This window comes from Pinus tabuliformis, chromosome 6, assembly GCF_031772625.1.
Source record: "Pinus tabuliformis cultivar Carrire ecotype Pingquan chromosome 6, CPIR1, whole genome shotgun sequence".
Classification (NCBI taxonomy): Eukaryota; Viridiplantae; Streptophyta; class Pinopsida; order Pinales; family Pinaceae; genus Pinus; species Pinus tabuliformis.
In genome coordinates this window covers 1,016,260,553-1,016,270,227 of record NC_142292.1, presented here as the reverse complement: position 1 = coordinate 1,016,270,227, position 9,675 = coordinate 1,016,260,553, and the positions used below count along the sequence as shown (strand labels likewise).

General features: G+C 37.2%; 1 pseudogene; it reads right to left on the bottom strand.

Annotated features, from left to right (window-relative positions):
- Nucleotides 1-5,094: 5,094 nt before the first annotated feature.
- Nucleotides 5,095-5,949, bottom strand: LOC149262438 (putative alkaline/neutral invertase B pseudogene; annotated as a pseudogene).
- Between the last annotated feature and the right edge of the window lie 3,726 nt (nucleotides 5,950-9,675).

Here is a 9,675-nt window from a genome sequence, read left to right as displayed (position 1 = left end):
TAAGGGTAAATCAAATGTTTGAGCAATGTTATGCAAGGCCCTCAATCACATTTCAAACACCATATGTGCTAGATGCAAGCCTCCAAACAAGAAATGATGATGCCAACCAAGGACATAATGTGCATTATCTAACATGGGATATCAATAATAAATCATAGTAACAAACCCCCATGGTTATGTGATTTCAAGGACAACGACACTAGGTAAGTGCGCATAAAAACAACTTTCTTTAAGACACCTCAACACTCACCAAAGGTGATCAACAATGTCATGAGGGAAGTGTTAAGGAGAATGTAAGCACAAACCATGACTTCCCTCAATAAAAGCATTAAGCTCCATCAAATAATCCTACAATTGCAAGCTTAGTATAAAGAAGATGTTAATTGATAGTCACTTATATAAGTGCCTTTGGTAACAAGATATGCAAAAAAAACATCAATACTCCATGTGCAACATGCTTGGTTAGGGTTAACAAACACCATCTAGCACTCAACCTTGATTTAAAAAGGAATAACTCTTTATTCAATATTGTGAGAAAAAAAATGATATGGATTAGACTAATAAAGCAACTAATGTAATAACATGATTCCAAAAGGCTAGGGAGATGAATGCCATTCACAAATATTTATATCTTTTTATATATAAATCCTTCATCAAGTGTGACTTATGGAACTCATGAAGTTTTTTTTTTTTGTTTTTTAGATTTATATGTTCTAACATTGAAGGGGCTAGCTCAATTGATAGTTGCCAATGTTGGTAGTCATTTGGTTACTTTGTTGCCAACAAATGATTAGTTTGACTCCCCTTGGGTGAGGCACACTAATTTACACCTATGGGTTTACAAGGGAAATGCCATGTAAGGGACATGTATAATGGAGGGAAAGTTGGTTATGGATATTTTCATGTAAAACATTAAACAATTCCCTCTCATGATTCTAGGGTTAGGGAGTTTTGAGGAGTTAACCAAAATTTGAGTGGTTGTCTCTCACTAGTATCGTGCATAGGGGTTTTGGGGACTGTGAACAGAGAGTTGAAGGCAATGCACCCTCCCTACTGCCATGGCAGGAAGGCCTGCAAAATATGTAAATTTCTGTTCATGTTTAATGGAATCCGGATTCTCATGTCCAGTCTGTGCTATGGATCTGTGCTTTTATTTGGATTTTATTTGCAAATGTGGCGTTTCTCATGTATGAAGTCTATTTTTATCTCTAGTTGAGATCCTATTTGATTTTGGTTCACAAATGTGTAGAAATCTAGTTAACCTCTCATCTTGAAGCTCACTCCAAATTGTTAGATTTTCTAAACCGTGGTAAACAGATTCCACACTCAAAGAATTCCTATGTGAAACTAAACAGTGGAAAACTTAGCTACTTAAAACTGCACTCTGTAATTAATGTTAGAATATACAAACACGTGTTGTGGAAACAAAGTAAATTGATTGTCAAACCTTGTTACTGCTTTTTTTTACTTCTTAAGACAATCTTCTACAATAAAATAGTAAACTAACTACTAAACATAAAACTGAACCAGTAAACCTATACCCTTGCTTTCCTCCTTATCGGCTGGGAAGAAGAGTAGGACACATAATTTGGACACATGCAAAATGATGTCTCAATTGGAGATGATTGGAGGCATTCAAGCATGCATCCTCCTAGAGTTTGCATCCTTATCTTCATTCATGCACCTAACTAAACTTAGAGTTAAGCTAGAATTAGAAAATTTCTTAATAAACTGAAACCAACACATGTAGTTGCATGCATCCTCTTTTATTAACTTAAATATGACATGTGACCTTGTAGAACTAGAATCTAAGGATAACCTCATCCTATCTCATCTATGGCTTGTGCATGCATGCATGTGCCTGTAATGATGGAAGCTTAGGTATAGTGGTGTGACCTCTAGCATTCTTTAATTATGCCCCTTCATCTACAAATCACCATACAACATGGAAATTAATGCTATACGGATATACTACGTGTGTGATGTTGTTGTAACAGAAAAGTGCCCACTTAAGTCACATGTGTGCACAATGTTGTAGAAGACTATCTGAGTGGCACTCTAACACAAATCACCACTTCACTGATTTCAAATCCTCCTTTATGAACTTTGTCCACTTGTGGCAAATCCAAGATTACCATTGTAACCCTTAATGCTAAACTATTTTCATATCCTCTCATTTAACTCATAAAATTCCCCTATCAAGAATCATGACAATTGATAGAAAAACGAATAAATATGACCACTTAAATAAATGCTCACAAAATTGTCACATTTTCTAAAATAGGCCAATCATCAATAGCCCTTTCCTTCCTTGCATCCACACCTTGATCTGCAACTTCAACAATGGCTTTCTGCTCCATGTCTTGGCTGTAACTTTCAGTTTAGCCTCAGCCTCAATTTCATTTTCTTTAAGTTCATGAACACATGCCTTTGCATGCTTGTTCTCCTCATATTTATCAATTTACCCATCTTCCTCCATCCATCTTTTACTTTTTTAAGTTTGACAATGTGTCTTTCCTCCGCTTCAATTTATCTACCTTTATTATCTAAGTTGCATGAAGTTTCATCCCTTCACATTTTTGGCAGAAACATTAGAAAACGTTCCAAGAAGTTTCTAGATTTGGAAATATGCCTCGAATTGCCTAACAAGCAACAGAACTATGTATCGGATTTCGTATTCAACTCATATACAAGTTGAGTGTTGCCTTGCCAATATGTGTGGGCACTCCACTTTCTATAGAGTGAATATCCAATTATTACAACATTAGTGCTATCAAATAGCCAAAAAATATTGTGACATTGAAATGGAATAGTGGCTACATGTTATAAGGAAGAATATTAATTAAAATATGATAATAAAAAAATGAAGCCACTCACCGTCTTTCATTTGAAGAGAAATTGCAGTGGTGTTCGACCCATCTTGCTTCTTGAACACCCAAGCAATGTTGAGGTTTGTGAGCATGGTAATTAGGTATCCCACTATGCAGATCATGAATGCAAAAGGATACTTCTTGTCCATCACATCTCCAAATGTTTCTATGGAAGTGCTTTGGAAATGCATCCAAGTTGTCCCCAAGAAGAAACTGGCTACAAACTGAGTTCCCGGAAAAAGAAATCTTGTGGTCTTTCTATAAAAATAGGGGTAAATGTCCTCTACCTATGTTCCCACAAAAGCTAGTTTTAGGCAACAGATCTCAAGTTTAATGCACCATCACTGGAACTTCTAGAAATATTTCCTTTGTGGGAAATGATTAATAGAATCACGATGCAGTTGATAATAACAATACCTACCCCTGTAATTGTTCTCATGTCCATGGCTTGCTATTGTGATTGATTTTGTTTGTATTTGAGTAGTAATGGAGATTTTGGGCCATACAGGTCTGGGATGGATTCTACCTTGACACTGTACATGATAATATATGTCTCTCTCATAATGCTCTCTACTTGCTTCTTCAGGTCTCTAATAGTTGTGTGTGGCTATAACACTACAATTTCCATTGGAGGCGGAGGCTAGCTTTGGATTTATGCATTGAACTATATCCCACAAGGTTGATGGAGTATATACCACAAACTACAAATTATGTCACCATTGACATAGAAATTGGATTGTTCACTTAACTCACCTCCTGCACATCTTGGTGGTCCATCGTATCATAATTTTGTGTTTGCATCTCTAAGGAAGCACCATGTTGTTTTACTGCATCAGCTTCACCCTTCGTAAAGGTCTTATCCTCATGCATTAAGCAGATAATGCATAAAACATGTTGTTTGTATTTTCATCTTTGCTGATTTGGACTTATTTCAGCAATAATGTCATCTAAGGCTTCATTTCTTTAGATTTTCATCACATGACACATCTTTGATATAGGCATATGGATGAGTTTTTTTTTTTAATTAAATTTCAGCCACATTTTTTTTAACCAATTCTATATCCTTATGATAGAAACTGCTGCAAATAGGAATGGAGATCAAAACTAACATTTTTTTTAGCTGGAGCAACTCAGAGGAGGAACCCACTTTCTCTCCATGTATTCGAGGTCCACACCAGCCTCTTACAAAAAAATAAATATTTATCATCACGGTCTATATGTTTATGATTGCATTCATAAAGATCCCAAATACAATCACTTTAAATTGATTGATAGTAATATGCTCAGCCCCAAAATATTTATGGAAAAATGTGCAGAATTAGGTAAACCAAGAGAAACTTTGTTTATCACATTTCCCTTTTTCTCTAATAAAGAAACTTTTTGAATTAACTAAACAGAATAATATAAATGCAAAACATTGAGGTAAATGGATGTGAACTATTACAACCATATAATTCCAAGAAGAACAAAATGCCCCAAGATTGTATTTTGTGGTCAACAAGAAAATGACTATGCATGATAAGATGATTTGATTCAGACTAATGTGCTTATTCTTGAAATAGGGATAATACAACAAACATAACAGCAATAAGCCCCAAACACTCAAAAAAAAAAAAATAGAGCCTTTAGTTTCCACCTAAATGGGTGATGACATTGAATGAATGGGCGAGAAAATTTTTGCGAAGTTTGTCCTTTATTACTCTATTTCTTTTGATTTTCATAACCGTGGAAACTTCAATGGAAGGCGCGGTAAGTAAAACCCAATATTACCTTTCTAAATTTTGTATGCTATTGAAATATATGGATTCTTGTGCCTCTCTTGACCATCCAAACACAACCCAATTAATAATTTTATTTCTGGGTTTGATAAGAGAACATGTTTTCTTTCTTGATCTTGAATTGTTCATTCACTCTTTTCTATTTTTTTCTGTAGTTGGGAGGAGTTTTCCATGTGGAATTTTGTTGTTGTATGGTAGTTTTCCATGATGAGTTCTCTTGAAATGGGTTGGAACCCCAAATTCTCTGCAATACATATTTCCTTCAGTTGCTTTGATTCAATTTTTTTCATATAAAAAAAAATCTTTATATTCGATAATTCAGAGCTGAAACCAGAGTATATATAGACGTTTCTGATTGACACTATTCAAAGCCAAAAGGTCTTTACTATCTTCTATCCACAAAAGGAAAAAGAAATATCTCAACAACTAATCAATACAGTCATCCTTCAGGCTTTTACAACCTCTCTTTGTGCTTGAATCTCAATAGGGTAACCATATATAACCATTCTTATATCAATCATACAACAACCATCCGCACAAAGAAGCGTTGGGAAGGTGTCAAATCCTTCAGAAAGACACAAACTCAAGATAAGCCTCATTCCACGTTGTACTTGAGTCAGATCAATAAGACTATGGTCTCCTATACACTTGGTGTAGGCTCGGAGCAAAATAATCCACCAAAATCCTGAATCGATAGGGGCAGCCCTACCAATGGCGCTTTCGCCAAAATATGCAATTATGGTGTCGATGTTTCGCTCAGGATCATGAAGAACCTTAAAGCTGGCAGGCATAACACCTTCACCTAGTGTAAAATTATCAATCCACTTATCCCAGGCTTGGAGGTGAAGAGTCTTTAACAAGAATTTTTTGAAAATTTTAGGCTCGCCATTCATCAAAAATGCCAATGCATTGGGAACGAAGTCCCTAACAAATACCTAGTTATAGTTCAAAGCATCCTCGGTGGAATCGAAGGCTGCAATGGTGCCAATGGACTTCCCTTTTAAATAAACCGGAGACTTCTTGAGACTGTCCCATGCATCTGCCAACATGGGATGCGTGGTGAATGGGGTGTGGCATCCGGACAGAGGGGTGCTGGATCGAATGATTATCCTGGGAGATGACATTATGCTTACCCTAGGAGATGACATTGACTCTAGGCCATCTGAGCTCCTCATGGTCTCTAGACCCCTCAGATGGGTAACAAAAATCGACATATTGCTCAGAGTCTTTTCTTCCAGAGATCTGCGCTTCAGATTTAGGGGCCTCGGCCTCGCCTCCATCAGGGCCTCTTCCAGAGACATACTGGTCGGAATTGTGATTGAAAAGGTATTATATGGTGCCAGGAGGAGATTTTATAGTCGTCGAATCTATTTCAAAATGCCACAAGTATTTTGCAGAGATGGTTGGGAGAAAACAACAAAAACAAGAATAAATAAAATGATAGAGAACTAAAATCTGGGCTTCTGCATGCAAACACTGTTTTTCTCCCCTGATGTCAATTATCCCTTGAAAACCAAAAACCTTTGCGATTTTCTAAGGAAGAATCTATGGATTTGTAGGCTTGCAGGCTTTTGAAGCTATAAAGCAGCAGCAACTAGAAAGAAAACTATGGAAATAGAATATGAGGAGGAGACAAATCCAAAGGAAAAATGAAAAAGTTAGCCTTGGTGTTATAGACATATTTGGGCACTGCAACCCCAATCACATATGTCCATAAACAAAGGGCTCTAAAATCCATAAAAGTGTTGTTGCATACCCTAAAGGATCAAGGTCAATTGATTACATCATTTCCCAGAAGTTCTCCCTGAAAAATTGCTTAGAACTGGTCAAAACTAGACCATACAGATTGCTCCATGCTGAGGGTGTGATGCATCTCACCTGTTACACACGGGGGATGTGATGCATATTGAAAATCCCTTCTATAGGGTGCGATGAGTGAGAGCAGACAAATGGCAGAGGCAGTTTGCTAGGTGGAAACTCAAAGAATCTTATAGAAACTACTCATATGACACTTGCCTCTCTAAATTCACCCAAGGATGAGTAAGAGATCATGAAATCTTCAAGTGGAACCAAGAACTATCAGCGAAATGACACTAATCAAAATCCCAGAAGCTGACTCACTCTCCTACAAACATCTATATATGGATCCCTCATCTTAGAGATCCAAAGGCTGGAATTTTGTAATTTGTAAGGAAGTGCTATTGGTTTCTCTTTGAGACATTGTATTGTTGGGTGATCTTGCTTTCTGTGAGGTGAAGAGAGCTTTCATGTTGGGAGGATGATGCCGGATCAGACAGCTTGGTTGTAATCCTCTCTTCTACTACTTCTATCAATAAAGCTATTTTTGTTTTCCTCCATATGTTTGTATATCTCTAAATCTTGTATTTGTATATGCATTGGTATGGTTAATATACATCTGATCCTATATTGTTTATGGTTATAGATCTCTATGCTTTGATGGTATTTTGCTTCTTTAACTCTACAGGTGTTCTTTGAAGCAAGACAAGTGAGAAAGGAGTGGCGAAAGCTCTATCAAAGGAGAGAGGAACAAGAAAGGAGACTAGCGAAAGACTTAGGTTGGTACTCTCTGCTTCTCTCTCATCTATCTCTCATAAAGGAAAACACAAGTAACTTTGGTTTGTTTGCTTCTAAGATAGCTACCCGTCTTAGTGGGACTAGCAGCTCCAAATGGACACTAGCTTTCCCGATAACAAAATGGTGACTCCGTTGGGGAGCGAATAGTTTGTTTTTTTTGTTACTGTTGTTTGCTTTATAAACTACAGACGGAGTCTGAAGTTAAGCCAGCTAGCCTTCGAACTGCTTTTGCTATGTAATTGCAAAGTAGATCAATGCTGCTTCAGTCAATCTCCAGGTTGGTTTATGAATTGAACATCTGACTTGCAAACATCCTAAGTGCCCTGGTGGTAGCTCAAATAACCTCATTAGAGTAGCCCCTATACTTTGTGTTTATTGAGCTGCAAACTATGAGTGAAAACCAAGCTCAGTATCATCCCTAGACCATCGCACTGTGTCTCATTGGCAACCTGGATGCATTGCACCTCCCGTGTGTTGTAGGTGAGATGCATCCCTATTTCCCTGTGTTACAGGTGCGATGATTGAGTAAGGTTGTTTCTGCGTCTAGATTTTGGTTGTTTCTTCATTGTCTTCAGCTTTATTCAGTAATTCTGTTGTCTATGATCAGTATATCACTGTTGAAACCTTCTTCCTTTGCATTATTTAGCCTTGTTTGATAAAGAATTTTGAATGTTTTTATGTATTTTTCATCATTTACAGTTCTCCTTTGCAAAAAGTAGCTTAATCAAACTGTTGTCTTTTGATTTGAAAGTGTTGCAACTGTCGTTTTCAGTCAAGAAAAAGAGTGTCGTAAAGTCTTCCTCTTTTAGATAGTTGATTACACTTTTGCCATTGTATTTGATTTGAATTATTAATATTTCAAGTGTCGAAAGTAGTTTTAAATTCAAAATCTCAAAGTGTCGTCTTAGTCTTCCTTTCATTTTTTGAAGAGAAAATTGTTAGTACTGTCGCTTTGAAAGAAGATAGTTCAGATCTATACTTAGTTTTCTTTTTGTCATTCTCATATTAAGAAAACTGAAAAACAAATACATGCATGTGCATTTGCATTTAGACTGCATGAGGTAATTGATTTAGGAAAAGTGCATCTAGTGTGTTCTCTCTGCTCTATGTTGAAAGAATTTCATTTCTCTTTCCTTAGTAGGTAGGATTTTCATTGCTAAAAGAAAGTAAACGATTTTTTATCATCTTAGATTTCGTGTTTAGGAATTGTATATCTACATCACATAGTGAACCTTAAAGGAAAACTTCTTAAGAAAGATCAACTGTAAAATAAACCTTAATGAACATAAAAACGCTTTGGAACCTAATGCACAACATCTATAAGTCTAGGCTAGAGACGTATTCCAGTGTCGTAAAGCCTGGTAACTATCATTTTCATCGTAGGTTGGGTGATTCCTCCTCTTTGATACGACAAGTGCCAATATGGACTTGTGCTCCCACGTACCGTTGAGTATATATTGGGAGACCACAATAGGCTATATCCTTTATCCTTAGGAAGTCATGTCTGCCGCCCTATCGATTGCAATGAACTGAACACAACATTCGGGAAGATTGACTGTCGTACCGTAAAAAGTATTCTGCAGTTTTGCAATTGGTTTGGTAATCCCTTTGTCTAGATTTCTAGAGCATTCACTTTCGTTCCTTTTCAGACTCCTTAAAAGAAAAGGTCCATCTGAGCACTTGTCACTTCAGGCTCATTAAAAATCGAAGGTGACTAGAGTCATCTTTAGCTTTTTCTCGACTCTTAAAAATTGAAAAAGCAAGTTGTGTCAAAGCGTCTAAAAATTTATTTTAATTGGAATAACATAATTGTTCGCTCATTGGTCTTAGGTTGAGAAAATGGAGCCCACCAATCAAGGATTTCCCCTTGGGGGGAGTCCTAGTCCCTTCTCCTCTTGGGGAGATGATGGTGCTCCACACATGGCTACATTGTCCCTTCCAGGACTCACAATTGGCCTGCCAATATGGCTTTTCTCAACCTCTGTCATTCAAAACACCATAATTCCTCAACAATCAAATCAACAACTAGATGATATTGAAGTTGCTCCCCCACCTTCTACTTCATTTGTTTCTCCCTCTCCTTCTTCCTCTTCACTTGGTGAAGCTAGTAACACTAAAAACCAAGTAACTATGAAGAAGAAGAAAGGGAAGGAGAAGAAGAAGAAGAAGCCAACAGAAAAAGGGGGCAACCATGCATCGTCTGGCGAAAATCCACACACTGCACCTTCCAACCTAAATCTCCATATGTCATTTGCAAGGGAGACCACTATCATCGAGATTGTCCCTATATCCCACGGATCCTGAGGGATTGGTCTCCCCGCTTGCACAATCTGGTGTCATCAACCTTTGACGATCATGTTGAGAGCACACCATCAACTAGTGAAAACAAAGTCAATGGACAAAAAGGGAGATCCAAATTTCCTTGTAGACTG